The sequence below is a fragment of the Telmatherina bonti genome (genome assembly GCF_933228915.1).
Source record: "Telmatherina bonti genome assembly, chromosome: 8".
NCBI classification, from domain to species: domain Eukaryota; kingdom Metazoa; phylum Chordata; class Actinopteri; order Atheriniformes; family Telmatherinidae; genus Telmatherina; species Telmatherina bonti.
The window spans coordinates 625037-651279 of NC_136626.1; positions in this window are offsets into that span (position 1 = coordinate 625037).

The following is a 26243-nucleotide window of genomic DNA, read 5'->3' on the forward strand; positions in this document are numbered from 1 at the left end:
CACACCGTCCTCCAGAGGCTCCACACCATCCTCCAGAGGCTACACACCGTCCTCCAGAGGCTCCACACCATCCTCCAGAGGTTACACACCGTCCTCCAGAGGTTACACACCGTCCTCCAGAGGCTCCACACCATCCTCCAGAGGTTACACACCGTCCTCCAGAGGTTACACACCATCCTCCAGAGGTTACACACCGTCCTCCAGAGGTTACACACCGTCCTCCAGAGGTTACACGCCGTCCTCCAGAGGCTACACACCGTCCTCCAGAGGCTACACACCGTCCTCCAGAGGTTACACACCGTCCTCCAGACGTTACATACCGTCCTCCAGACGTTACACACCGTCCTCCAGACGTTACACACCGTCCTCCAGAGGCTACACACCGTCCTCCAGAGGCTACACACCGTCCTCCAGAGGCTACACACCGTCCTCCAGATGTTACACACCGTCCTCCAGACGTTACACACCGTCCTCCAGAGGTTACACACCGTCCTCCAGACGTTACACACCGTCCTCCAGACGTTACACACCGTCCTCCAGAGGTTACACACCGTCCTCCAGAGGCTACACACCGTCCTCCAGATGTTACACACCGTCCTCCAGACGTTACACACCGTCCTCCAGAGGTTACACACCGTCCTCCAGAGGTTACACACCGTCCTCCAGAGGTTACACACCGTCCTCCAGAGGTTACACGCCGTCCTCCAGAGGCTACACACCGTCCTCCAGACGTTACATACCGTCCTCCAGACGTTACACACCGTCCTCCAGAGGTTACACACCGTCCTCCAGAGGTTACACGCCGTCCTCCAGAGGCTACACACCGTCCTCCAGAGGTTACACACCATCCTCCAGAGGTTACACAACGTCCTCCAGAGGTTACACACCGTCCTCCAGAGGTTACACGCCGTCCTCCAGAGGCTACACGCCGTCCTCCAGAGGTTACACACCATCCTCCAGAGGTTACACAACGTCCTCCAGAGGCTACACGCCGTCCTCCAGAGGTTACACACCGTCCTCCAGAGGTTACACAACGTCCTCCAGAGGTTACACACCGTCCTCCAGAGGTTACACACCATCCTCCAGAGGATACACACCGTCCTCCAGAGGTTACACACCGTCCTCCAGAGGTTACACACCGTCCTCCAGAGGTTACACACCGTCCTCCAGAGGCTACACACCGTCCTCCAGAGGTTACACACCGTCCTCCAGAGGCTACACGCCGTCCTCCAGAGGCTACACGCCGTCCTCCAGAGGCTACACAACGTCCTCCAGAGGTTACACACCGTCCTCCAGAGGCTACACACCGTCCTCCAGAGGCTACACACCGTCCTCCAGAGGCTACACACCGTCCTCCAGAGGTTACACACCGTCCTCCAGAGGCTACACGCCGTCCTCCAGAGGCTACACACCGTCCTCCAGAGGCTACACACCGTCCTCCAGAGGTTACACACCGTCCTCCAGAGGCTACACGCCGTCCTCCAGAGGTTACACACCGTCCTCCAGAGGCTACACACCGTCCTCCAGAGGTTACACACCGTCCTCCAGAGGCTACACACCGTCCTCCAGAGGCTACACACCGTCCTCCAGATGTTACACACCGTCCTCCAGAGGCTACACACCGTCCTCCAGAGGCTACACACCGTCCTCCAGATGTTACACACCGTCCTCCAGAGGTTACACACCGTCCTCCAGATGTTACACACCGTCCTCCAGAGGTTACACACCGTCCTCCAGATGTTACACACCATCCTCCAGAGGTTACACACCGTCCTCCAGAGGTTACACACCGTCCTCCAGAGGTTACACACCGTCCTCCAGAGGTTACACACCGTCCTCCAGAGGTTACACACCGTCCTCCAGAGGCTACACACCGTCCTCCAGAGGCTACACACCGTCCTCCAGAGGTTACACACCGTCCTCCAGAGGCTACACACCGTCCTCCAGAGGCTACACACCGTCCTCCAGAGGTTACACACCGTCCTCCAGAGGTTACACACCGTCCTCCAGAGGTTACACACCGTCCTCCAGAGGCTACACACCGTCCTCCAGAGGCTACACACCGTCCTCCAGAGGCTACACACCGTCCTCCAGAGGTTACACACCGTCCTCCAGAGGCTACACACCGTCCTCCAGAGGCTACACACCGTCCTCCAGAGGTTACACACCGTCCTCCAGAGGTTACACACCGTCCTCCAGAGGTTACACACCGTCCTCCAGAGGTTACACACCGTCCTCCAGAGGTTACACACCGTCCTCCAGAGGCTACACACCGTCCTCCAGAGGCTACACACCGTCCTCCAGAGGTTACACACCGTCCTCCAGAGGCTACACACCGTCCTCCAGAGGTTACACACCGTCCTCCAGAGGCTACACACCGTCCTCCAGAGGTTACACACCGTCCTCCAGAGGTTACACACCGTCCTCCAGAGGTTACACACCGTCCTCCAGAGGCTACACACCGTCCTCCAGAGGTTACACACCGTCCTCCAGAGGCTACACACCGTCCTCCAGAGGTTACACACCGTCCTCCAGAGGTTACACACCGTCCTCCAGAGGCTACACACCGTCCACTGCGACGCACATCAGCTGAACCTAATCACGCAGCAGGCAACATCCCACATGCCCAGGATCGACACGTTTCTTTCCGACCTCGCTGGATTCTTCTCCAGGTCACCAAAGAGAACCGCGGTTCTGGATCAGGTGGTTTCTCATAGACTGCCTTGAGCCTCGGCAACACGCTGGAACTTCCACAGCCGCGCTGTAAACACTGCGTACGAGCACAAAGACGACCTGCTGAAGTGTTTCCAGACCATCAGAGACTCTGAAACTTTGACAACCAAACTAGCAGAGAGGCTGGGGGCTTTGTGAGGACGCCTCATGTGGACATGCTGTTCAACCAGCTACAGAAGAGGAACATCCACCCTGTCTGGATTAAAGCTCTCCTTCAGCGGTTCCACCACAGTTTGCTGAAGATCAGGTAAATAATTATATCTAAAGTAACGGACAGAATGTTATTGTCAAAGAGAAGCTGCTCAATCAAATCTGTAAAAGGTTTTATTGGTCTTATTATCATAGTAAATTATCCTTATAGAGCACAGAGTTCTTTTAGGCCTTCAGTGGAAACTAGAAACATTTGACTGAATTATTAGTTTCTATCAGATAATCTTCAACATGTGAACTTTTCTAGGATAAAACTTTTGTTGAGTTTTATGATGAACTCAGTCTTAATCCAGGTTGTTACTCATACAGACCAAGTCCACAGTAGGTTTAGATCAGTTCCACAGATGTTTAAAGTGCTTATAAACATCAGTCATGTAAAGGAAATGAGTGCAACTTTTTATGTTTGGACCAGGATGTCCATCCCGTCCCTCTGTGAGAACAGCTGGACCGCCACTAAAGAGACGGAGGACGCTGGGACCAGAAGAACAACAGAGGTTGGCCACAGAAGTAAGTCTCATTTTTCCCTTTTTTTACAGAACAGAGAAAAAGAGAAGAAAAAAGATTTGGTGAGAAAGATCTTATAAACCACGGCCAATAGGAATAAAGTAACTGACAGGCTGTGACTAATATTTATGTAGTCTGGACTCTTATTTTGGTGAAATGATGCTCTGTCTGACAGAGGGATGTTGGATATGTGGCGGGGGGGAATAACTGCTCCCTCCTTAGAATAGAAATATTCCAGTTGTAGTTTTATTGTAAAGGAAAGCTTCTGTTGGTTCCAGGTCTGTGATACCATCCTGGTGCATGCTGAGGAACGCTTTGCATCCACTCAGCATCTCGTTAGTGCAACACGGCTGCATGGAGACGTTTCCCTCAGCACAGCGGGAGATTTCCAGAGGCAGCAATGGACACAACGGTGGAGGCTTATCCCATGCTGGACAAGGCCAGGCTCAGAACTGTCCCTCATCTACGACAACAGAGAGTTTACAGCCTCTGTAGCAGTTTTTCATGGAGAACAACCTTCAGAGCACTTTCTCAGAGACTGCCAGCCTTCTCCAGATCCTCATGACGACTCCCATGACAACGGCTGAGTCTGAGAGGTGCTTCTCCACTCTGAAGAGGATCAGGACCTTCCTGAGGAACTCCATGACTCAGGATGGCCTCAATGCTCTGGCAATGCTCTCCATGGAGAAGAAACTTGTGAGGGACATTCCTGACTTTAATAAGAGGGTCATTGAGAGGTTTGCCATGCAGAAGGAGAGGAGAGCAAGGTTCCTCTACAGATGAACAGAAACTTTACACAACTGATCTCCAGAGATGGGAGGTTGTGCCTCCATCAGGTCATCTCCATGTGTTTGTTCTGTTCAGACACAGCAGTCAGCATCAGAATCAGCGGCTTCAGTGGCTTAAATGGAACACTGTTAATAAGCCATTTTCCTTTTATAGATGACTACATGAAGAAGTTTTCATATTCGCTGTTATGGTGTTATTTTATGGAATAAATTGTTGAATGTGTAACCTTCAATGGAAAACATCTTAATTTACTCTTTTACATGAGCTAATGTTTACAATCTTTGAGAACTACTGGAAGTGACCGCCCCACCTGAAACACCTCGTACTCTGGGAGGAATGTCGTATCCTACAGCTGATACCATTCTGCGCTACTTTTCTCCCAGATCCCTTTTAAACAAACCATCTCAATTTATTCATCTAGTCCAGTGGTTTTACACACAATCAAGATCTGGAACCAGTTTAGGCGGTCATTCAGATTCACTGCACCAGTATGACGTTTGTTCCTTCTTTAGCCGATACGGCTTTCCATACTTGGGCTGTGAAAGGACAACAGTCCCTTCATGACCTTTATGTAGAAAACAAGTCAGCCTGGTTTGAACAGCTGTCTGACCCATCCACACGTCACAACTCTTTAGACATTTTGAAATGTCTAATTTTGATTCTTTTCTTGTCCCTCTACACATTTTATAGACAAGATTTTGAAGTGTAGGTCTGACACTAAAAAGCTCCTCAGCAACATTTGTTTACTGCTTAGATCTTACAATGACACCAGTTTGGACTCTTTTAAGCACAAATGGGAAGTGGACTTGGAGGAAACCATATCTGACTTTGTCTGGGAAAAGTTATTCAGAATATTGATTCATCTTCAATTTGTTTGAGACATGCTGTGGTCCAGGTCCTTGGAATCACTGTAAACATACCCCTGCTGCATGTGTTTTGGACCTGTCCAAAGCTGCATGGTTATTGGCGATCTATTTTTGACACTTTCTCTGGGATATGTAGGAAAACTGTACATCCATCCCCATTCAGTTCATTGTTTGGGGTGGTCCTTGTGGATGTCTCCCCTTCAGCAAACACCAAAGAAATATGATAGCTTTTTGCTTTCTGTTAGACTCACTGGCAGAAACCCCGTTGCCATGGCAACAAATGTAGATATATTTTTTTTGTCTTGTCCAGCATTTAAGCAGCAGAATAATTTTCCAGATGCTCTATTCTGCTGGCAAATTTACTTTGCCAAGGGAAGCATCATAGATATAATGCTCCCCTTGATATTCTGGATTTTAATTTTATTTTTCAGTTTATTTTGCATATTTGTTTGTATTACAAAGCTTGTACTGTTGGACCGAACCGGAGAGGACAGAAGAGGGACAGAAAGAGAATCGAAAAGAAGAGAAAACAGAAAAAACCTCATAGAGAAAAAAAGAAAGAATGAGAAAGAAGTACACACAAATACATAAACACACATACACACCCACCAAAATATACACACATCCATACACCTATACACACTGGAGTCATGTTCCCCCTGCGGGAGGACGAAGCCATCAAGTATCAGGAAAACCCAGAGCTCACAAGTTAGATCAGACACACAGGAAGAAAACCAGCTGCTGTTAGTAAATGAACCTGCAGGCGACTCAGTGACTGTGTCACATGCAGAACATACAGAGTGGAACGTGTTCAGAGAAGAGCGATCATGCCAATGTGGCCCCGCCCACACAATGTGGCCCCGCCCACACAATGTGACCCTGCCTACTTGATATGGGCGGGTACACATACTCAGTCCCAGTACCAGTCCCAGTAACAGTCCCAGTCCGAGAAACCAACCCAGTCCCAGTAACAGACTCAGTCCTAGTCCCAGTACCAGTCCAAGTCCTAGTCCCAGACTCAGTCCCAGTAACAGACCCAGGAACAAAACTAGTTCCAGTACCAGTCCCAGTCCCAGTAACAGTCCCAGTACCAGTCCCAGTAACAGTCCCAGGAACAATCCCAGTCCCAGTCCCAGTAACAGTCCCAGTAACAGTCCCAGTCCCAGTCCCAGTACCAGTACCAGTCCCAGTAACAGTACCAGTCCCAGTCCCAGTACCAGTACCAGTCCCAGTACCAGTACCAGTACCAGTACCAGTCCCAGTCCCAGTCCCAGTCACAGGAACAGTCCCAGGAACAGTCCCAGTAACAGTCCCAGGAAAAGTCCCAGGAACAGTCCCAGTCCCAGTACCAGTAACAGTCCCAGTAACAGTAACAGTCCCAGTACCAGTACCAGTACCAGTACCAGTACCAGTCCCAGTCCCAGTCACAGGAACAGTCCCAGGAACAGTCCCAGGAACAGTCCCAGGAACAGTCCCAGTACCAGTAACCGTCCCAGTAACAGTAACAGTCCCAGTACCAGTCCCAGTCCCAGTAACAGTCCCAGTAACAGTCCCAGTGACAGTCCCAGTACCAGTCCCAGTCCCAGTCCCAGTCCCAGTCCCAGTAACAGTCCCAGTAACAGTCCCAGTCCCAGTAACAGTCCCATGAACAGTCCCAGTACCAGTAACAGTCCCAGTACCAGTCCCAGTCCCAGTAACAGTACCAGTCCCAGTAACAGTCCCAGTAATAGTACCAGTCCCAGTAATAGTACCAGTCCCAGTATCAGTACCAGTCCCAGTAACAGTCCCAGTAACAGTCCCAGTCCCAGTCCCAGTAACAGTCCCAGTCCCAGTCCCAGTAACAGTCCCAGTCCCAGTCCCAGTAACAGTCCCAGTACCAGTACCAGTCCCAGTACCAGTACCAGTACCAGTCCCAGTCCCAGTCCCAGTCACAGTACCAGTCCCAGGAACAGTCCCAGTCCCAGTAACAGTCCCAGGAACAGTCCCAGTCCCAGTAACAGTCCCAGGAACAGTCCCAGTCCCAGTACCAGTAACCTTCCCAGTAACAGTAACAGTGCCAATACCAGTCCCAGTCCCAGTAACAGTCCCAGTAACAGTCCCAGTCCCAGTACCAGTCCCAGTCCCAGTCCCAGTAACAGTCCCAGAACCAGTCCCAGTCCCAGTCCCAGTAACAGTCCCAGAACCAGTCCCAGTCCCAGGAACAGTCCCAGTCCCAGTCCCAGTAACAGTCCCAGAACCAGTCCCAGGAAGAGTCCCAGTAACAGTAACAGTCCCAGTACCAGTCCCAGTCCCAGTAACAGTCCCAGAACCAGTCCCAGGAACAGTCCCAGTAACAGTCCCAGGAACAGTCCCAGTAACAGTCCCAGTAACAGTAACAGTCCCAGTACCAGTCCCAGTCCCAGTCCCAGTAACAGTCCCAGTAACAGTCCCAGTAACAGTCCCAGTAACAGTCCCAGTCCCAGTCCCAGTAACAGTCCCAGTACCAGTCCCAGTAACAGTCCCAGTCCCAGTCCCAGTAACAGTCCCAGTCCCAGTAACAGTCCCAGTAACAGTACCAGTCCCAGTCCCAGTACCAGTCCCAGTCCCAGTACCAGTCCCAGTACCAGTACCAGTCCCAGTCACAGTACCAGTCCCAGGAACAGAACCAGTCCCAGTAACAGTCCCAGTACCAGTCCCAGTACCAGCCCCAGTACCAGTAACAGTCCCAGTAACAGTAACAGTCCCAGTACCAGTCCCAGTCCCAGTAACAGTCCCAGAACCAGTCCCAGTAACAGTCCCAGTAACAGTCCCAGTCCCAGTAACAGTCCCAGTACCAGTCCCAGTCCCAGTACCAGTACCAGTCCCAGTGACAGGACCAGTAACAGAACCAGTCCCAGTCCCAGTAACAGTCCCAGTACCAGTCCCAGTCCCAGTAACAGAACCAGTACCAGTACCAGTACCAGTCCCAGTGACAGGACCAGTCCCAGTAACAGTACCAGTAACAGAACCAGTCCCAGTCCCAGTACCAGTCCCAGTCCCAGTAACAGAACCAGTAACAGTCCCAGTACCAGAACCAGTAACAGTCCCAGTACCAGTAACAGTCCCAGTCCCAGTCCCAGTAAAAGTCTCAGTCCCAGTAACAGAACCAGAACCAGTCCCAGTAACAGTCCCAGTAACAGTCCCAGTCCCAGTAACAGTCCCAGTACCAGTCCCAGTCCCAGTAACAGTCCCAGAACCAGTCCCAGTAACAGTCCCAGTAACAGTCCCATGAACAGTCCCAGTACCAGTAACAGTCCCAGTACCAGTCCCAGTCCCAGTCCCAGTAACAGTCCCAGAACCAGTCCCAGTAACAGTCCCAGTAACAGTACCAGTAACAGTCCCAGTCCCAGTAACAGTTCCAGTAATAGTACCAGTCCCAGTACCAGTACCAGTCCCAGTAACAGTCCCAGTCCCAGTAACAGTCCCAGTAACAGTCCCAGTCCCAGTAACAGTCCCAGTCCCAGTCCCAGAACCAGTCCCAGTAACAGTCCCAGTAACAGTCCCAGTCCCAGTAAAAGTCCCAGTAACAGTACCAGTAACAGTCCCAGTCCCAGTAACAGTCCCAGTTATAGTACCAGCCCGAGTACCAGTACCAGTCCCAGTAACAGTCCCAGTCCCAGTAACAGTCCCAGTACCAGTACCAGTCCCAGTGACAGGACCAGTCCCAGTAACAGTACCAGTCCCAGTAACAGTCCCAGTACCAGTCCCAGTCCCAGTAACAGAACCAGTAAAAGTCCCAGTACCAGAACCAGTTCCAGTCCCAGTACCAGTAACAGTCCCAGTCCCAGTCCCAGTAAAAGTCCCAGTAACAGAACCGGTAACAGAACCAGTACCAGTACCAGTACCAGTCCCAGTCCCAGTACCAGTACCAGTCCCAGTCCCAGTAACAGTCCCGGTACCAGTCCCAGTAACAGTCCGAGTAACAGTCCCAGTACCAGTCCCAGTCCCAGTACCAGTAACAGTCCCAGTCCCAGTACCAGTCCCAGTACAAGTCCCAGTAACAGTAACAGTACCATTCCCAGTAACAGTCCCAGTAACAGTCCCAGTCCGAGTAAAAGTCCCAGTACCAGTCCCAGTCCCAGTACCAGTCCCAGTAACAGTCCCAGTACGAGTCCATGTAAAAGTCCCAGTAACAGTCCCAGTACCAGTCCCAGTCCCAATACCAGTCCCAGTCCCAGTCCCAGTCCCAGTAACAGTACCAGTCCCTGTCCCAGTACCAGTCCCAGTCCCAGTAACAGTCCCAGTAACAGTAACAGTACCAGTACCAATACCAGTAACAGTCCCAGTCCCAGTAACAGTCCCAGTACCAGTCCCAGTCCCAGTAACAGTACCAGTCCCAGTAACAGTAACAGTCCCTGTCCCAGTACCAGTCCCAGTCCCAGTAACAGTCCCAGTAACAGTAACAGTCCCAGTACCAGTACCAGTCACAGTAACAGTACCAGTCCCTGTCCCAGTACCAGTCCCAGTCCCAGTAACAGTCCCAGTAACAGTAACAGTACCAGTACCAGTACCAATACCAGTAACAGTCCCAGTCCCAGTAACAGTCCCAGTCCCAGTAACAGTACCAGTCCCAGTAACAGTAACAGTCCCTGTCCCAGGAACAGTCCCAGTCCCAGTAACAGTCCCAGTAACAGTAACAGTCCCAGTAACAGTCCCAGTAACAGTCCCAGGAACAGTCCCAGTCCCAGTAACAGTCCCAGTAACAGTAACAGTCCCAGTAACAGTCCCAGGAACAGTCCCAGTAACAGTAACAGTCCCTGTCCCAGTACCAGTCCCAGTAACAGTAACAGTCCCTGTCCCAGTACCAGTCCCAGTCCCAGTAACAGTCCCAGTAACAGTAACAGTCCCAGTACCAGTACCAGTCACAGTAACAGTACCAGTCCCTGTCCCAGGAACAGTCCCAGTCCCAGTAACAGTCCCAGTAACAGTACCAGTCCCAGTAACAGTACCAGTAACAGTCCCATGAACAGTCCCAGTACCAGTAACAGTCCCAGTACCAGTCCCAGTCCCAGTCCCAGTAACAGTCCCAGTAACAGTCCCAGTCCCAGTCCCAGTACCAGTACCAGTCACAGTACCAGGAACAGTCCCAGTCCCAGTAACAGTCCCAGTAACAGTCCCAGGAACAGTCCCAGTCCCAGTCCCAGTAACAGTCCCAGGAACAGTCCCAGTAACAGTCCCAGTAACAGTCCCAGTCCCAGTAACAGTAACAGTCCCAGTACCAGTACCAGTCACAGTACCAGTCCCAGGAACAGTCCCAGTACGAGTCCATGTAAAAGTCCCAGTAACAGTCCCAGTACCAGTCCCAGTCCCAATACCAGTCCCAGTCCCAGTCCCAGTCCCAGTAACAGTACCAGTCCCTGTCCCAGTACCAGTCCCAGTCCCAGTAACAGTCCCAGTAACAGTAACAGTACCAGTACCAATACCAGTAACAGTCCCAGTCCCAGTAACAGTCCCAGTACCAGTCCCAGTCCCAGTAACAGTACCAGTCCCAGTAACAGTAACAGTCCCTGTCCCAGTACCAGTCCCAGTGCCAGTAACAGTCCCAGTAACAGTAACAGTCCCAGTACCAGTACCAGTCACAGTAACAGTACCAGTCCCTGTCCCAGTACCAGTCCCAGTCCCAGTCCCAGTAACAGTCCCAGTAACAGTAACAGTACCAGTACCAGTACCAATACCAGTAACAGTCCCAGTCCCAGTAACAGTCCCAGTACCAGTCCAAGTCCCAGTAACAGTACCAGTCCCAGTAACAGTAACAGTCCCTGTCCCAGGAACAGTCCCAGTCCCAGTAACAGTCCCAGTAACAGTAACAGTCCCAGTAACAGTCCCAGTAACAGTCCCAGGAACAGTCCCAGTCCCAGTAACAGTCCCAGTAACAGTAACAGTCCCAGTAACAGTCCCAGGAACAGTCCCAGTAACAGTACCAGTAACAGTCCCATGAACAGTCCCAGTACCAGTAACAGTCCCAGTACCAGTCCCAGTCCCAGTCCCAGTAACAGTCCCAGTAACAGTCCCAGTCCCAGTAACAGTAACAGTCCCAGTACCAGTACCAGTCACAGTACCAGTACCAGGAACAGTCCCAGTCCCAGTAACAGTCCCAGTAACAGTCCCAGGAACAGTCCCAGTCCCAGTCCCAGTAACAGTCCCAGGAACAGTCCCAGTAACAGTCCCAGTAACAGTCCCAGTCCCAGTAACAGTAACAGTCCCAGTACCAGTACCAGTCACAGTACCAGTCCCAGGAACAGTCCCAGTCCCAGTAACAGTAACAGTCCCAGTACCAGTACCAGTCACAGTACCAGTCCCAGGAACAGTCCCAGTCCCAGTAACAGTCCCAGGAACAGTCCCAGTAACAGTCCCAGTAACAGTCCCAGTCCCAGTAACAGTAACAGTCCCAGTACCAGTACCAGTCACAGTACCAGTCCCAGGAACAGTCCCAGTCCCAGTAACAGTCCCAGTAACAGTCCCAGTAACAGTAACAGTCCCAGTAACAGTAACAGTCCCAGTACCAGTCCCAGTCCCAGTCCCAGTCCCAGTAACAGTCCCAGTAACAGTCCCAGTACCAGTCCCAGTCCCAGTAACAGTCCCAGTAACAGTCCCAGTCCCAGTAACAGTCCCAGTAACAGTCCCAGTCCCAGTAACAGTCCCAGAAGCAGTCCCAGTAACAGTAACAGTCCCAGTATCAGTCCCAGTAACAGTCCCAGTAACAGTCCCATGAACAGTCCCAGTCCCAGTAACAGTCCCAGAACCAGTCCCAGTAACAGTCCCAGTCCCAGTAACAGTCCCAGAACCAGTCCCAGTAACAGTCACAGTCCCAGTACCAGTCCCAGTAACAGTCCCATGAACAGTCCCAGTACCAGTAACAGTCCCAGTACCAGTCCCAGTCCCAGTAACAGTCCCAGTAACAGTACCAGTAACAGTCCCAGTCCCAGTCCCAGTCCCAGTAACAGTCCCAGAACCAGTCCCAGTAACAGTCCCAGTCCCAGTAACAGTCCCATGAACAGTCCCAGTACCAGTAACAGTCCCAGTCCCAGTCCCAGTAACAGTCCCAGTCCCAGTAACAGTCCCAGTAACAGTACCAGTACCAGTACCAGTCCCAGTACCAGTACCAGTCCCAGTAACAGTCCCAGTACCAGTAACAGTCCCAGTAACAGTCCCAGGAACAGTACCAGTCCCAGTCCCAGTACCAGTCCCAGTCCCAGTACCAGTCCCAGTCCCAGTAACAGTCCCAGTAACAGTCCCAGTCACAGTCCCAGTCACAGTAACAGTCCCAGTAACAGTCCCAGTACCAGTCCCAGTAACAGTCCCAGAACCAGTCCCAGTAACAGTCCCAGTCCCAGTATCAGTCCCAGTAACAGTCCCAGTAACAGTCCCATGAGCAGTCCCAGTCCCAGTAACAGTCCCAGAACCAGTCCCAGTAACAGTCCCAGTCCCAGTAACAGTCCCAGAACCAGTCCCAGTAACAGTCACAGTCCCAGTACCAGTCCCAGTAACAGTCCCATGAACAGTCCCAGTACCAGTAACAGTCCCAGTACCAGTCCCAGTCCCAGTAACAGTCCCAGTACCAGTCCCAGTCCCAGTAACAGTCCCAGAACCAGTCCCAGTAACAGTCCCAGTACCAGTCCCAGTCCCAGTAACAGTACCAGTAACAGTCCCAGTCCCAGTCCCAGTCCCAGTAACAGTCCCAGAACCAGTCCCAGTAACAGTCCCAGTCCCAGTAACAGTCCCATGAACAGTCCCAGTACCAGTAACAGTCCCAGTCCCAGTCCCAGTAACAGTCCCAGTAACAGTACCAGTACCAGTCCCAGTACCAGTACCAGTACCAGTACCAGTCCCAGTACCAGTACCAGTCCCAGGAACAGTCCCAGGAACAGTCCCAGTACCAGTAACAGTCCCAGTCCCAGTAACAGTCCCAGTAACAGTACCAGTACCAGTCCCAGTACCAGTACCAGTACCAGTACCAGTCCCAGTCCCAGTCACAGTAACAGTCCCAGTCCCAGTAACAGTCCCAGGAACAGTCCCAGTCCCAGTCCCAGGAACAGTCCCAGTACCAGTCCCAGTAACAGGACCAGTCCCAGTAACAGTACCAGTACCATTCCCAGTAACAGTCCCAGTAACAGTCCCAGTACCAGTCCCAGTCCCAGTAACAGTCCCAGTCCGAGTAACAGTCCCAGTACCAGTCCCAGTCCCAGTCCCAGTCCCAGTACCAGTCCCAGTAACAGTCCCAGTAACAGTCCCAGTACCAGTCCATGTAAAAGTCCCAGTAACAGTCCCAGTACCAGTCCCAGTCCCAATACCAGTCCCAGTCCCTGTAACAGTACCAGTCCCTGTCCCAGTACCAGTCCCAGTCCCAGTCCCAGTAACAGTAACAGTCCCAGTACCAGTCCCAGTAACAGTCCCAGGAACAGTCCCAGTCCCATTCCCAGTAACAGTCCCAGTAACAGTCCCAGTCCCAGTAACAGTCCCAGTAACAGTACCAGTACCAGTACCAGTCCCAGTCCCAGTCACAGTACCAGTCCCAGTCCCAGTAACAGTCCCAGGAACAGTCCCAGGAACAGTCCCAGTCCCAGTACCAGTAACAGTCCCAGTAACAGTAACAGTCCCAGTCCCAGTAACAGTCCCAGTAACAGTCCCAGTGACAGTCCCAGTACCAGTCCCAGTCCCAGTCCCAGTAACAGTCCCAGTCCCAGTAACAGTCCCATGAACAGTCCCAGTACCAGTAACAGTCCCAGTACCAGTCCCAGTCCCAGTAACAGTCCCAGTAACAGTCCCAGTCCCAGTAACAGTACCAGTCCCAGTAACAGTCACAGTATTAGTACCAGTCCCAGTAATAGTACCAGTCCCAGTACCAGTACCAGTCCCAGTAACAGTCCCAGTCCCAGTAACAGTCCCAGTCCCAGTAACAGTCCCAGTAACAGTCCCAGTCCCAGTAACAGTCCCAGTCCCAGTCCCAGTAACAGTCCCAGTACCAGTACCAGTCCCAGTACCAGTACCAGTACCAGTCCCAGTCCCAGTCACAGTACCAGTCCCAGGAACAGTCCCAGTCCCAGTAACAGTCCCAGTACCAGTCCCAGTCCCAGTAACAGTCCCAGGAACAGTCCCAGTCCCAGTACCAGTAACCTTCCCAGTAACAGTAACAGTCCCAATACCAGTCCCAGTCCCAGTAACAGTCCCAGTAACAGTCCCAGTCCCAGTACCAGTCCCAGTAACAGTCCCAGAACCAGTCCCAGTAACAGTCCCAGGAACAGTCCCAGTAACAGTAACAGTCCCAGTACCAGTACCAGTCCCAGTACCAGTACCAGTCCCAGGAACAGTCCCAGTACCAGTAACAGTCCCAGTCCCAGTCCCAGTAACAGTCCCAGTACCAGTCCCAGTAACAGTCCCAGTAACAGTCCCAGTACCAGTCCCAGTACCAGTCCCAGTAACAGTCCCAGAACCAGTCCCAGTAACAGTCCCAGTCCCAGTCCCAGTCCCAGGAACAGTCCCAGGAACAGTCCCAGTACCAGTCCCAGTAACAGGACCAGTCCCAGTAACAGTACCAGTACCATTCCCAGTAACAGTCCCAGTAACAGTCCCAGTACCAGTCCCAGTAACAGTCCCAGTACGAGTAACAGTCCCAGTACCAGTCCCAGTCCCAGTAACAGTCCCAGTCCCAGTCCCAGTACCAGTCCCAGTAACAGTCCCAGTACCAGTCCATGTAAAAGTCCCAGTAACAGTCCCAGTACCAGTCCCAGTCCCAATACCAGTCCCAGTCCCAGTCCCAGTAACAGTACCAGTCCCTGTCCCAGTACCAGTCCCAGTCCCAGTCCCAGTAACAGTAACAGTCCCAGTACCAGTCCCAGTAACAGTCCCAGGAACAGTCCCAGTCCCATTCCCAGTAACAGTCCCAGTCCCAGTAACAGTCCCAGTAACAGTACCAGTCCCAGTCCCAGTACCAGTCCCAGTCCCAGTACCAGTCCCAGTACCAGTCCCAGTCCCAGTCACAGTACCAGTCCCAGTCCCAGTAACAGTCCCAGTAACAGTCCCAGTAACAGTCCCAGTACCAGTCCCAGTCCCAGTCCCAGTAACAATCCCAGTAACAGTCCCAGTCCCAGTCCCAGTAACAGTCCCAGTAACAGTCCCATGAACAGTCCCAGTCCCAGTAACAGTCCCATGAACAGTCCCAGTACCAGTAACAGTCCCAGTACCAGTCCCAGTCCCAGTAACAGTCCCAGTAACAGTACCAGTCCCAGTAACAGTCACAGTATTAGTACCAGTCCCAGTAATAGTACCAGTCCCAGTACCAGTACCAGTCCCAGAAACAGTCCCAGTCCCAGTAACAGTCCCAGTCCCAGTCCCAGTAACAGTCCCAGTCCCAGTAACAGTCCCAGTAACAGTACCAGTCCCAGTAACAGTACCAGTCCCAGTACCAGTACCAGTCCCAGTCCCAGTCACAGTACCAGTCCCAGGAACAGTCCCAGTCCCAGTAACAGTCCCAGTACCAGTCCCAGTCCAAGTAACAGTCCCAGGAACGGTCCCAGCCCCAGTACCAGTAACAGTCCCAGTAACAGTAACAGTCCCAGTAACAGTCCCAGTAACAGTCCCAGTCCCAGTACCAGTTCCAGTAACAGTCCCAGAACCAGTCCCAGTAACAGTCCCAGTCCCAGTAACAGTCCCAGTAACAGTCCCAGTCCCAGTAACAGTCCCAGAACCAGTCCCAGTAACAGTCCCAGTCCCAGTAACAGTCCCAGTAACAGTCCCATGAACAGTCCCAGTACCAGTAACAGTCCCAGTACCAGTCCCAGTCCCAGTCCCAGTAACAGTCCCAGAACCAGTCCCAGTAACAGTCCCAGGAACAGTCCCAGTAACAGTCCCAGTCCCAGTAACAGTCCCAGGAACAGTCCCAGTAACAGTCCCAGTAACAGTCCCAGTCCCAGTAACAGTAACAGTCCCAGTACCAGTACCAGTCACAGTACCAGTCCCAGGAACAGTCCCAGTCCCAGTAACAGTCCCAGTAACAGTCCCAGTCCCAGTACCAGTCCCAGTCCCAGTAACAGTCCCAGTAACAGTCCCAGGAACAGTCCCAGTCCCAGTCCCAGAAACAGTCCCAGTCCCAGTAACAGTCCCAGGAACAGTCCCAGTCCCAGTAACAGTCCCAGAACCAGTCCCAGTCCCAGTATCAGTCCCAGTAACAGTCCCATGAACAGTCCCAGTCCCAGTAACAGTCCCAGTCCCAGTAACAGTCCCAGTAACAGTCCCAGTAACAGTCCCAGAACCAGTCCCAGTAACAGTCCCAGTCCCAGAACCAGTCCCAGTAACAGTCCCAGTCCCAGTAACAGTCCCAGAACCAGTCCCAGTAACAGTCACAGTCCCAGTACCAGTCCCAGTAACAGTCCCATGAACAGTCCCAGTACCAGTAACAGTCCCAGTACCAGTCCCAGTCCCAGTAACAGTCCCAGTCCCAGTAACAGTCCCAGTCCCAGTCCCAGTCCCAGTAACAGTCCCAGAACCAGTCCCAGTAACAGTCCCATGAACAGTCCCAGTACCAGTAACAGTCCCAGTCCCAGTCCCAGTAACAGTCCCAGTCCCAGTACCAGTCCCAGTACCAGTACCAGTACCAGTCCCAGTCACAGTAACAGTCCCAGTACCAGTACCAGTCCCAGGAAAAGTCCCAGTACCAGTAACAGTCCCAGTCCCAGTCCCAGTCCCAGTAACAGTAACAGTCCCAGTCCCAGTAACAGTCCCAGTAACAGTACCAGTACCAGTACCAGTACCAGTCCCAGTCACAGTAACAGTCCCAGTCCCAGTAACAGTCCCAGGAACAGTCCCAGTCCCAGTCCCAGGAACAGTCCCAGGAACAGTCCCAGGAACAGTCCCAGTACCAGTCCCAGTAACAGGACCAGTCCCAGTAACAGTACCAGTTCCATTCCCAGTAACAGTCCCAGTAACAGTCCCAGTACCAGTCCCAGTCCCAGTAACAGTCCCAGTCCGAGTAACAGTCGCAGTACCAGTCCCAGTACCAGTCCCAGTAACAGTCCCAGTCCCAGTCCATGTAAAAGTCCGAGTAACAGTCGCAGTACCAGTCCCAGTACCAGTCCCAGTAACAGTCCCAGTACCAGTCCATGTAAAAGTCCCAGTAACAGTCCCAGTACCAGTCCCAGTCCCAATACCAGTCCCAGTCCCAGTCCCAGTAACAGTACCAGTCCCTGTCCCAGTACCAGTCCCAGTCCCAGTAACAGTAACAGTCCCAGTACCAGTCCCAGTAACAGTCCCAGTAACAGTCCCAGTAACAGTCCCAGGAACAGTCCCAGTAACAGTCCCAGTAACAGTCCCAGTCCCAGTAACAGTCCCAGTAACAGTACCAGTCCTAGTCCCAGTACCAGTACCAGTACCAGTACCAGTCCCAGTCCCAGTCACAGTACCAGTCCCAGTCCCAGTAACAGTCCCAGGAACAGTCCCAGGAACAGTCCCAGTCCCAGTACCAGTAACAGTCCCAGTAACAGTAACAGTCCCAGTAACAGTCCCAGTGACAGTCCCAGTACCAGTCCCAGTCCCAGTCCCAGTAACAGTCCCAGTAACAGTCCCAGTCCCAGTCCCAGTAACAGTCCCAGTAACAGTCCCATGAACAGTCCCAGTACCAGTAACAGTCCCAGTACCAGTCCCAGTCCCAGTAACAGTCCCAGTAACAGTCCCAGTCCCAGTAACAGTACCAGTCCCAGTAACAGTCCCAGTATTAGTACCAGTCCCAGTAATAGTACCAGTCCCAGTACCAGTACCAGTCCCAGTAACAGTCCCAGTCCCAGTCCCAGTAACAGTCCCAGTAACAGTCCCAGTCCCAGTCCCAGTAACAGTCCCAGTCCCAGTCCCAGTAACAGTCCCAGTACCAGTACCAGTCCCAGTACCAGTACCAGTCCCAGTCACAGTACCAGTCCCAGGAACAGTCCCAGTCCCAGGAACAGTCCCAGTACCAGTCCCAGTCCCAGTAACAGTCCCAGGAACAGTCCCAGTCCCAGTACCAGTAATCTTCCCAGTAACAGTAACAGTCCCAATACCAGTCCCAGTCCCAGTAACAGTCCCAGTAACAGTCCCATTAACAGTCCCAGTACCAGTCCCAGTAACAGTCCCAGGAACAGTCCCAGTAACAGTAACAGTCCCAGTACCAGTACCAGTCCCAGTACCAGTACCAGTCCCAGTCCCAGTCACAGTACCAGTCCCAGGAACAGTCCCAGTCCCAGTAACAGTCCCAGTCCCAGTCCCAGTACCAGTAACCTTCCCAGTAACAGTAACAGTCCCAATACCAGTCCCAGTCCCAGTACCAGTCCCAGTCACAGTCCCAGTCCCAGTACCAGTCCCAGTAACAGTCCCAGAACCAGTCCCAGGAACAGTCCCAGTAACAGTCCCAGTCCCAGTACCAGTCCCAGTAACAGTCCCAGAACCAGTCCCAGGAACAGTCCCAGTAACAGTAACAGTCCCAGTACCAGTCCCAGTAACAGTCCCAGTCCCAGTAACAGTCCCAGGAACAGTCCCAGTAACAGTCCCAGTAACAGTAACAGTCCCAGTACCAGTCCCAGTCCCAGTAACAGTACCAGTCCCAGTCCCAGTAACAGTCCCAGTCCCAGTCCCAGTAACAGTCCCAGGAACAGTCCCAGGAACAGTCCCAGTCCCAGTCCCAGTAACAGTCCCAGTAACAGTCCCAGTCCCAGTAACAGTCCCAGTACCAGTACCAGTCCCAGTACCAGTACCAGTCCCAGTCACAGTACCAGTCCCAGGAACAGTCCCAGTCCCAGTAACAGTCCCAGTACCAGTCCCAGTCCAAGTAACAGTCCCAGGAACGGTCCCAGCCCCAGTACCAGTAACAGTCCCAGTAACAGTAACAGTCCCAGTACCAGTCCCAGTAACAGTCCCAGTAACAGTCCCAGTCCCAGTACCAGTCCCAGTCCCAGTAACAGTCCCAGAACCAGTCCCAGTAACAGTCCCAGTAACAGTCCCAGTCCCAGTAACAGTCCCAGTACCAGTCCCAGTAACAGTCCCAGAACCAGTCCCAGTAACAGTCCAAGTCCCAGTAACAGTCCCAGTAACAGTCCCATGAACAGTCCCAGTACCAGTAACAGTCCCAGTACCAGTCCCAGTCCCAGTCCCAGTAACAGTCCCAGAACCAGTCCCAGTAACAGTCCCAGTAACAGTACCAGTCCCAGTAACAGTCCCAGTAATAGTACCAGTCCCAGTACCAGTACCAGTCCCAGTAACAGTCCCAGTCCCAGTAACAGTCCCAGTAACAGTCCCAGTCCCAGTACCAGTCCCAGTCCCAGAACCAGTCCCAGTAACAGTCCCAGTAACAGTCCCAGTCCCAGTAACAGTCCCAGTAACAGTACCAGTAACAGTCCCAGTCCCAGTAACAGTCCCAGTTATAGTACCAGCCCCAGTACCAGTACCAGTCCCAGTAACAGTCCCAGTCCCAGTAACAGTCCCAGTCCCAGTACCAGTACCAGTCCCAGTGACAGGACCAGTCCCAGTAACAGTCCCAGTACCAGTCCCAGTAACAGAACCAGTAACAGTCCCAGTACCAGAACCAGTTCCAGTCCCAGTACCAGTAACAGTAACAGTCCCAGTCCCAGTCCCAGTAAAAGTCCCAGTCCCAGTAACAGAACCAGTAACAGTCCCAGTAACAGAACCAGTTCCAGTACCAGTCCCAGTAACAGAACCAGTACCAGTCCCAGTAACAGTCCCAGTACCAGTCCCAGTACCAGTCCCAGTCCCAGTAACAGAACCAGTAACAGTCCCAGTAACAGAACCAGTTCCAGTACCAGTCCCAGTAACAGAACCAGTACCAGTACCAGTACCAGTCCCAGTAACAGAACCAGTACCAGTCCCAGTAACAGTCCCAGTACCACTCCAAGTAAACAAACCAGTAACAGAACCAGTACCAGTCCCAGTACCAGTCCCAGTACCAGAACCAGTACCAGTCCCAGTAACAGTCCCAGTACCACTCCAAGTAAACGAACCAGTAACAGAACCAGTACCAGTCCCAGTACCAGTCCCAGTAACAGAACCAGTACCAGTCCCAGTCCCAGTCCCAGTCCCAGTACCAGTCCCAGTACCAGAACCAGTACCAGTCCCAGTACCAGTAACAGAACCAAAACCAGTCCCAGTAACAGTCCCAGTACCACTCCAAGTAAACGAACCAGTAACAGAACCAGTACCAGTCCCAGTACCAGTCCCAGTAACAGAACCAGTACCAGTCCCAGTACCAGTCCCAGTACCAGTCCCAGTACCAGAACCAGTACCAGTCCCAGTACCAGTAACAGAACCAGTAACAGAACCAGTACCAGTCCCAGTAACAGAACCAGTTACAGAACCAGTCCCAGTACCAGTAACAGAACCAGTACCAGTCCCAGTAACAGAACCAGTAACAGTACCAGTACCAGTCCCAGTAACAGTCCCAGTAACAGAACCAGTCCCAGTTCCAGTCCCAGTAACAGTCCCAGTAACAGTCCCAGTACCAGTCCCAGTAACAGAACCAGTAACAGTCCCAGTAACAGGCCCAGTAACAGAACCAGTACCAGTCCCAGTACCAGTCCCAGTCCCAGTAAAAGTCCCAGTACCAGTACCATTCCCATAAACAGAACCAGTCCCAGTCCCAGTAACAGTCCCAGTCCCAGTAACAGAACCAGTACCAGTCCCAGTAACAGTCTCAGTCCCAGTAACAGAACCAGTAACAGTCCCAGTACCAGTACCAGTCCCAGTAACAGAACCAGTACCAGTCCCAGTAACAGTCCCAGTAACAGAACCAGTCCCAGTCCCAGTCCCAGTAACAGTCCCAGTAACAGAACCAGTCCCAGTAACAGAACCAGTCCCAGTCCCAGTAACAGAACCAGTCCCAGTCCCAGTCCCAGTAACAGTCCCAGTAACAGTCCCAGGAACAGTCCCAGGAACAGAACCAGTCCCAGTAACAGAACCAGTACCAGTCCCAGTAACAGTCCCAGTAACAGAACCAGTCCCAGTCCCAGTCCCAGTAACAGTCCCAGTAACAGTCCCAGTAACAGTCCCAGTAACAGGCCCAGTAACAGAACCAGTACCAGTCCCAGTACCAGTCCCAGTACCAGTCCCAGTAAAAGTCCCAGTACCAGTACCAGTCCCATAAACAGAACCAGTACCAGTCCCAGTACCAGTCCCAGTAACAGTCCCAGCCCCAGTAACAGAACCAGTACCAGCCCCAGTAACAGAACCAGTCCCAGTAACAGTCCCAGTCCCAGTCCCAGTCCCAGTAACAGTCCCAGTCCCAGTAACAGTCCCAGTACCAGTCCCAGTCCCAGTAACAGAACCAGTCCCAGTACCAGAACCAGTCCCAGTAACAGTCCCAGTCCCAGTAACAGAACCAGTAACAGAACCAGTACCAGTCCCAGTACCAGTCCCAGTAACAGAACCAGTACCAGTCCCAGTAACAGAACCAGTACCAGTCCCAGTACCAGTCCCAGTAACAGAACCAGTACCAGTCCCAGTAACAGAACCAGTAACAGAACCAGTACCAGTCCCAGTAACAGAACCAGTACCAGTCCCAGTAACAGAACCAGTAACAGAACCAGTACCAGTCCCAGTAACAGAACCAGTAACAGAACCAGTACCAGTCCCAGTAACAGAACCAGTACCAGTCCCAGTACCAGTCCCAGTAACAGAACCAGTACCATTCCCAGTAACAGAACCAGTACCAGTACCAGTCCCAGTCCCAGTCCCAGTAACAGAACCAGTACCAGTCCCAGTACCAGTCCCAGGAACAGTCCCAGTAACAGTCCCAGTAACAGTACCAGTAACAGTCCCAGTCCCAGTAACAGTCCCAGTTATAGTACCAGCCCCAGTACCAGTACCAGTCCCAGTAACAATCCCAGTCCCAGTAACAGTCCCAGTCCCAGTACCAGTACCAGTCCCAGTGACAGGACCAGTCCCAGTAACAGTCCCAGTACCAGTCCCAGTAACAGAACCAGTAACAGTCCCAGTACCAGAACCAGTTCCAGTCCCAGTACCAGTAACAGTAACAGTCCCAGTCCCAGTCCCAGTAAAAGTCCCAGTCCCAGTAACAGAACCAGTAACAGTCCCAGTAACAGAACCAGTTCCAGTACCAGTCCCAGTAACAGAACCAGTACCAGTCCCAGTAACAGTCCCAGTACCAGTCCCAGTACCAGTCCCAGTCCCAGTAACAGAACCAGTAACAGTCCCAGTAACAGAACCAGTTCCAGTACCAGTCCCAGTAACAGAACCAGTACCAGTACCAGTACCAGTCCCAGTAACAGAACCAGTACCAGTCCCAGTAACAGTCCCAGTACCACTCCAAGTAAACAAACCAGTAACAGAACCAGTACCAGTCCCAGTACCAGTCCCAGTACCAGAACCAGTACCAGTCCCAGTAACAGTCCCAGTACCACTCCAAGTAAACGAACCAGTAACAGAACCAGTACCAGTCCCAGTACCAGTCCCAGTAACAGAACCAGTACCAGTCCCAGTCCCAGTCCCAGTACCAGTCCCAGTACCAGAACCAGTACCAGTCCCAGTACCAGTAACAGAACCAGTACCAGTCCCAGTAACAGTCCCAGTACCACTCCAAGTAAACGAACCAGTAACAGAACCAGTACCAGTCCCAGTACCAGAACCAGTACCAGTCCCAGTACCAGTCCCAGTACCAGTCCCAGTACCAGAACCAGTACCAGTCCCAGTACCAGTAACAGAACCAGTAACAGAACCAGTACCAGTCCCAGTAACAGAACCAGTTACAGAACCAGTCCCAGTACCAGTAACAGAACCAGTACCAGTCCCAGTAACAGAACCAGTAACAGTCCCAGTAACAGAACCAGTCCCAGTTCCAGTCCCAGTAACAGTCCCAGTACCAGTCCCAGTAACAGAACCAGTAACAGTCCCAGTAACAGGCCCAGTAACAGAACCAGTACCAGTCCCAGTACCAGTCCCAGTCCCAGTAAAAGTCCCAGTACCAGTACCATTCCCATAAACAGAACCAGTCCCAGTCCCAGTAACAGAACCAGTACCAGTCCCAGTAACAGTCTCAGTCCCAGTAACAGAACCAGTAACAGTCCCAGTACCAGTACCAGTCCCAGTAACAGAACCAGTACCAGTCCCAGTAACAGTCCCAGTAACAGAACCAGTCCCAGTCCCAGTCCCAGTAACAGTCCCAGTAACAGAACCAGTCCCAGTAACAGAACCAGTCCCAGTCCCAGTCCCAGTAACAGTCCCAGTAACAGTCCCAGGAACAGTCCCAGGAACAGAACCAGTCCCAGTAACAGAACCAGTACCAGTCCCAGTAACAGTCCCAGTAACAGAACCAGTCCCAGTCCCAGTCCCAGTAACAGTCCCAGTAACAGTCCCAGTACCAGTCCCAGTAACAGAACCAGTAACAGGCCCAGTAACAGAACCAGTACCAGTCCCAGTACCAGTCCCAGTACCAGTCCCAGTAAAAGTCCCAGTACCAGTACCAGTCCCATAAACAGAACCAGTACCAGTCCCAGTAACAGAACCAGTCCCAGTAACAGTCCCAGTCCCAGTCCCAGTAACAGTCCCAGCCCCAGTAACAGAACCAGTACCAGCCCCAGTAACAGAACCAGTCCCAGTAACAGTCCCAGTCCCAGTCCCAGTAACAGTCCCAGTCCCAGTAACAGTCCCAGTACCAGTCCCAGTAACAGAACCAGTCCCAGTACCAGAACCAGTCCCAGTAACAGTCCCAGTCCCAGTAACAGAACCAGTAACAGAACCAGTACCAGTCCCAGTACCAGTCCCAGTAACAGAACCAGTACCAGTCCCAGTAACAGAACCAGTACCAGTCCCAGTACCAGTCCCAGTAACAGAACCAGTACCAGTCCCAGTAACAGAACCAGTAACAGAACCAGTACCAGTCCCAGTAACAGAACCAGTACCAGTCCCAGTAACAGAACCAGTAACAGAACCAGTACCAGTCCCAGTACCAGTCCCAGTAACAGAACCAGTACCAGTCCCAGTAACAGAACCAGTAAATGTAAAAACGGATTGAGTAAACTTTATTTAAATGTATTGATGACAAATTTCTGCATCTCCCGTCCCCTTTGTGCACGTGCAGTCTGCTGGATCTCAGGCTTCTCCTCGCGGTTCGGTTCGGAGGGGTTCGGTTCGACAAAAAACGGGAATTTTCGGGTTTTTCATTCCGTGGCATCGTGCTGCCCACGCACGCGCACACCCATCAGAACCAGCAGGTCCTACCTCGGTCCAGTCTCCCGGTTCTGATCCACTTCTGCTGTTGATTCCAAACCAACACCGGGTTCAGTCCCGGTCCGGGTCCGCTGGGCGACGCTCCGGTTCCGTCCCGGTTCTCCGCAGACGGTGTCGCGCTGCTGCAGCTCGTGAGGAAATGCAGAAGTGTGTGTGTGTGTGTGTGTGTGTGTGTGTGTGTGTGTGTGTGTGTGTGTTTGAATTCTGCAGCGACGAAACACACACACCGTCCGGAAATGCGCGGCGTGACGTCACAGCCCTCACCTGGCTGTTCACCGACTCGGTTCCGACCAAACTGGGCCGCGAGAAACGGTCATGTCTGGACCAGTAACCAGAACCTCGTGTCAGGGTTATACAGAACCAGACCCAGAACCAGGGTTATACAGAACCTCTGTATAACCCTGGTTCTGGTTCTGGGTCTGTATAACCCTGGTTCTGGGTCTGGTTCTGTATAACCCAGGTTCTGGTTCTGGGTCTGGTTCTGTATAACCCAGGTTCTGGTTCTGGGTCTGGCTCTGTATAACCCAGGTTCTGGTTCTGGTTCTGTATAACCCAGGTTCTGGTTCTGGGTCTGGCTCTGTATAACCCTGGTTCTGGTTCTGGTTCTGGGTATGGTTCTGTATAACGCTGGTCCTGGTTCTGGGTCTGGTTCTGTATAACCCAGGTTCTGGTTCTGGGTCTGGTTCTGTATAACCCAGGTTCTGGTTCTGGGTCTGGTTCTGTATAACCCTGGTTCTGGGTCTGGTTCTGTATAACCCAGGTTCTGGTTCTGGGTCTGGTTCTGTATAACCCAGGTTCTGGTTCTGGGTCTGGCTCTGTATAACCCTGGTTCTGGTTCTGGTTCTGGGTCTGGTTCTGTATAACGCCGGTCCTGGTTCTGGGTCTGGTTCTGTATAACCCAGGTTCTGGTTCTGGGTCTGGTTCTGTATAACCCAGGTTCTGGGTCTGGTTCTGGTTCTGTATAACCCTGGTTCTGGGTCTGGTTCTGTATAACCCAGGTTCTGGTTCTGGGTCTGGTTCTGTATAACCCTGGTTCTGGTTCTGGTTCTGCTTCTGTATAACCCAGGTTCTGGGTCTGGTTCTGTATAATCCTGGTTCTGGGTCTGGCTCTGTATAACCCAGGTTCTGGTTCTGGGTCTGGTTCTGTATAACCCTGGTTCTGGGTCTGGTTCTGTATAACCCAGGTTCTGGTTCTGGGTCTGGTTCTGTATAACCCTGGTTCTGGGTCTGGTTCTGTATAACCCTGGTTCTGGTTCTGGGTCTGGTTCTGTATAACCCAGGTTCTGGTTCTGGGTCTGGTTCTGTATAACCCTGGTTCTGGGTCTGGTTCTGTATAAGCCAGGTTCTGGTTCTGGGTCTGGTTCTGTATAACCCAGGTTCTGGTTCTGGGTCTGGTTCTGTATAACCCAGGTTCTGGTTCTGGGTCTGGTTCTGTATAACCCTGGTTGTGGTTCTGGGTCTGGTTCTGTATAATCCAGGTTCTGGTTCTGGGTCTGGTTCTGTATAACCCAGGTTCTGGTTCTGGGTCTGGTTCTGTATAACCCTGGTTCTGGGTCTGGTTCTGTATAACCCTGGTTCTGGTTCTGGGTCTGGTTCTGTATAACCCTGGTTCTGGGTCTGGTTCTGTATAACCCTGGTTCTGGTTCTGGTTCTGGGTCTGGTTCTGTATAACCCAGGTTCTGGTTCTGGGTCTGGTTCTGTATAACCCTGGTTCTGGGTCTGGTTCTGTATAACCCAGGTTCTGGTTCTTGGTCTGGTTCTGTATAACCCTGGTTCTGGTTCTGGGTCTGGTTCTGTATAACCCAGGTTCTGGTTCTGGGTCTGGTTCTGTATAACCCTGGTTCTGGGTCTGGTTCTGTATAACCCAGGTTCTGGTTCTGGGTCTGGTTCTGTATAACCCTGGTTCTG